We start from the raw sequence: 4,688 nt of genomic DNA, 5'->3' as shown, positions 1-4,688 counted from the left end.
GTGAATATGTCAATTTCAAATTAAATTTTATTTTCACTTCTGTATTAAGGAAAGATATTTAATAATAATAATACATACGATGCAAATAGAAACAATTCGAATAACAAAATAGAATGCTTGCTATTAAGGTATTTAGATAATGGGTATTGAATAATGAACTTTGTAAATCGTACATGTAAATACATTTACGGAAGATTCAGACAACGATTTTCATAATATTCAAGATCACAGAAAATTTCGATTTCATGTATTTTTGATTCCGGCGACTTTCTTCGAATTGAGACAGTTGAACATAAATAAATGATAAATAAATGATATCATTTATATAACAATTACACAAATATCTCACTTAATAAATGACAGCAATAAATGGAAGATAATACTATAAAATTAAATATTGGATAATATTGGATTGTTTTAGGCTAAATATTGGATATCCATTTATTGAATATCTATTATATGCCAATATAGATGAATAAGCATTATAATCAAAATATTATACAAATACATGCAACGATGATACGCAACAATGATATTATTCTGTAGTAAATTGATGTACACAACAAACAGATACTCAGTCTTATATTGAATACATATATAAATTCTATGTGAAAGAAGAAATGTTAATGTAAAGAAAAATTACTTTTTGGAAAATATGAGATCGAAACAAGATATTTGAAAGCTTATTTAATTGATACGAATATGCTGAAATAATTGAATTTTGAATTTAATTATTTGAATTTAAAAGAAAGTACTTTAAAAATGTAGAAAATTACTTTAAGATAATATTTCACAATTTTTTTAAAATCACAAACTTTCTTTATAACAACCAAATCTTTTATGATAGCCGTGATCTTTCTTTTATTTTCATATTTATATAAAAGACATTCAGATTTTTTTATTTTTTATGTATTCTGACCTAATATTTAATAAAATTAAAATTCAATGAAGTTTTTTACAAAGATAAATATTAATAGAAAAAAGTCATTTTGCTATTCTTTTGGAAATCGCGATCTAAAAGATAAAATATATAAAGTGATAAGCTAAGCTTTTCTTTGAACTATTATAAATATTTATAATTTTTTAATTATATACAATAAAAAGAATGTTTCATAATAAATGTTGCTACATATTTGATAATGAATATTTATTATTTATTATATATTTATTATTTAATAATGAATATTTTATTATCTAAATAATAATAATTGCTAAATAACAATAAATTAATTAATAATAATAATTAATATATTCTATTCTATTTTATTTAAAAATAATAAAAAAATAAAAAAGGAAATCTTTTGAATCTCAAAAAATTTGTTATTATAATAACAATAACAATATTATAAATTTGTTATATACAATTAATCTTTATGAACCGTTTAATTTAAAAATATGTTAATAATTTCGAAGAAAAAATTAAGCTTGTCACATTTCGTGTCTCATAAATATATAGATATATTAATAAATATAAATGTTTTCAATTCTCCATCGAAAATAAAACATGGTACAAATGATTCATAAATAATAGAAATGATGTAAATCCAATTGATAGAAAATAGAAGTATATATGTATGTAACTATATATTTTATAATTTCACATTATTTTTAATCGATATAAGTTATTTCGATATAACTTAATTACTGAAAATCCAATATTGCAACCGGAGAATATAAAAATATTAGTTTCTAAATATGAATTTCTTAAAATAATTTCCACGTAATTTATGATTCTCAGCCTTTAAAATATCGAAAAAAATCACTTTTGCTCTTCGAGAGTCGAAGATGGCGACGTCCGGCCGACGGAAAAGCAGCGCGGCGCCGCGCGAAGACACTCGTGCTTACGCGTGTGCACTCGAACGAGCCACGGCCGAATGACGTATGGAGTGCATAGGGTAATCTTTTTTCTGAAACGTTTTAGCGCGCCGCGCGGGGTCTCCACTTTTTCCCTGAGTGTAATCTATAGGCGCACTTAATACAGCTGCTCGTCCATGGAACTTCTCCCCGCGGGTTCCTTTCCCTCCTCTCGTCGCGTCCTTGTGCTTCTTCGTCACTTCTGTCTCTATATTCTGTTCTGGGGAAAAGAAGAAGGGAAAAAGAGAGGCCGTAAGAGAAAAAGAGAGTGGCAGCTTCCACTTAGCGGGACTGTACAATATATCAAGCATGGTCGCTTTTACCCTGTGAATTGTGGAGCCGCATTTCGCGCGCAGCTATATACGACCACGCGTTGCTGCTTTTGTCGCTGCTGAGAGAGAAGCTTCTTTTCTGAAAGAGAATAGGAAGAGAATAGGAAGAGAAATTGTTTATGCAAGATTGTTTATGGAAAATTTCTTTTATCTTGGTTATTCTTAATTGATTTTTGAAGATAATATAATCTTAAAATTATCGATTATATTTATGATACATTGAAAAGAAAGAGAATTATTGAAAAGAATATATTAAAAAAAATTATGATTTTTAAATTACAAAAATTGAGATTATTTTAATACGTATATTTAATATACAAATTCCGTAACAAGAAGAAATAATCTTGTTCAACATAAAATTATTATTATTAAATTCACTTAATAATCAATACAATTAAAATTGAATTTATATATTTTAATTTACACTGAAAGACAAAAATATTCGCATATCCTTCAAAATAAAATAATTTTAAAATTGAACTGAAGTGAATTGAATATTTTTGAGATTTTTTAAAAAAATTAGTTTATTAAATATATATAAAAATGTGTAAAAAAAATTTGTTAAAATTGATTAGAATTATGAAGAAAAAAATAAAAATTATGATTTTTAACTTTTTTATTTGAATTTATAATGAATGAATTTAAAACATATCTTTTATAGATTTAAACACATAAAGAATCATAAGTTATATATATGCACAAAATTTCGTCGAAATCGATTAATATTACAAATAATGAATTATAAATAATTAAAAATAATAAAAATTTCAATTTTTGATGATTTTCATAGTCTATAACTATAACTATAAATCTAAAAATTATATCTTTCAATGTCTTTTTTTTACGTTTATTGATTTAGATGAAACTTTATGCATATATATAACTCTTTTCGATTTATAAAAGATAGATTTTAAATTTTTTATTAATTTAGATAAAAAAATTAAAAATCATAATCTTTATTTTTTTCTTTACAATTCCGACTAATAAACAAAATTTTAAAAACTTTAAAAACTTTAAAAATTTTAAAAACTATTTTATTATTATATATTTAGTAAATATTTAAAAAAAAATTCGAATTGTTTTAAATTTAAAAAAATTCGTTTTAAAAGATATGCTAATATTTTTGTTCATCGTTGTATAAAATTTATTATCTCATTAATAACCAAATCAAATATCTATATAATCCTAATAATTTTTCATTTTCTTTTTATTTAAAAAAAAAAATTTAAATCAGAAAAAACTTCTATTAATATTTAATTTGAATACAATTTCATTTATAAAAAATTAAAAACATGCATCAATAAAAAAAAGAGAAAGAAAAAGGAGAAAAGAGCCGCAAGAACAAGCGTCAAAAAAGCAATTATCGGCTGAAGTAACATCGATCGAGTGGAGAATAGCATTTCGCGTAATCGGTTCGCGATGTTCGAACGGGAGTCCACGTTGAAAAGTGGGTAGGGGAGCCGGTTGTAATGGCTGGGAGTGGAAAAGAAAAATCGAGGACAAAGAAGAAGCGACCGACAGCTCGTTCTTGAAGAGAGAAAATTCCCGAGAATGGAGGCAATTTGGTTACCTGGCGGCCGGACTGTTCCAGGTCGGGTGTCGATCGATGTTCATCCACGTAAAAGGGTGGGTGGTACGAGGGAGCGGATGGTTAAAGGATAGTGGCGGCGGTCGGGGTTGTAATAAGCGTAATGGATATAGCAGGGCTGCACGCATGCCCTCGCCTCGCGACGACCGGCGCAGCGTGTTCACGCAGCAAAGGGTTGCTTCGTATAATCGTGAGAACGCCCACCCCTTCCGCCCGCCACCTCCTCTTGTCGCTGCCTCTCGGCCCATCGTCCCTCAACCTCGCGTTTATTCCTTTCGCTGTCCAGCGACGCCGTTATTTTCATTATGCCTTCCGTTTTATTTCGATCTGCCGATGCACGGGAAAAAACTCGCGGGGTTGGTGAATATTCCGGTTGGAAGGGGCGCAGAGTAACCGTTCGGCTTGGGGGGAGAACACGCTAGGTGTTTTAGGATGAACGAAGATTAAATAGAGTGTGGTAAAAATAGTCGAAAATCAAGAATATTTACGCATGAAGAATGATAAACGGTTTGCGTTTATAAATTTGATGAATGAATATACGAGATATACGATTGGTGACTGCACGCATGATGAATTAGTGGAAGATTGATAATTTTAATGAATATTGTATATTATATTATAATGATTGAAATGATGTACATACAATTTGCAAGAAAGCATAAATTTAAATATCGCATGGGAAAATTTTATGAATGTTTAAAATAAAATGTTTAAAGAAATTAAAGAAAGAAGAGATGAAAGAAGTTAATGAGAATAATATAGGATTTTTTTATAATTTAACTAACAGGTGAGTAATAAAGATAGATTTAAATAATTGCAAAAGTGTTGTTAATAAAAAATATACTTATTATATATTTGTTATATATAATTAGAAAAAAAGAAGCCAAAAAAAGTATTTAATAATATCATATATT

General features: G+C 27.4%; 1 long non-coding RNA gene across 1 annotated transcript; it reads right to left on the bottom strand.

Annotated features, from left to right (window-relative positions):
* Positions 1–1,612: 1,612 nt before the first annotated feature.
* LOC107965778 lies at positions 1,613–4,464 on the bottom strand. Its single transcript, XR_001706191.2, has 3 exons — positions 3,757–4,464; positions 2,178–2,265; positions 1,613–2,074 (listed from the first exon to the last, which is right to left on the bottom strand). It is a non-coding gene; the product is annotated as an uncharacterized LOC107965778 (long non-coding RNA).
* Between the last annotated feature and the right edge of the window lie 224 nt (positions 4,465–4,688).

Source organism: Apis mellifera, linkage group LG7 (assembly GCF_003254395.2).
Source record: "Apis mellifera strain DH4 linkage group LG7, Amel_HAv3.1, whole genome shotgun sequence".
NCBI lineage: Eukaryota > Metazoa > Arthropoda > Insecta > Hymenoptera > Apidae > Apis > Apis mellifera.
The sequence above is the reverse complement of the archived record's forward strand: the minus strand, read 5'-3'. Positions and strand labels throughout refer to the sequence as shown.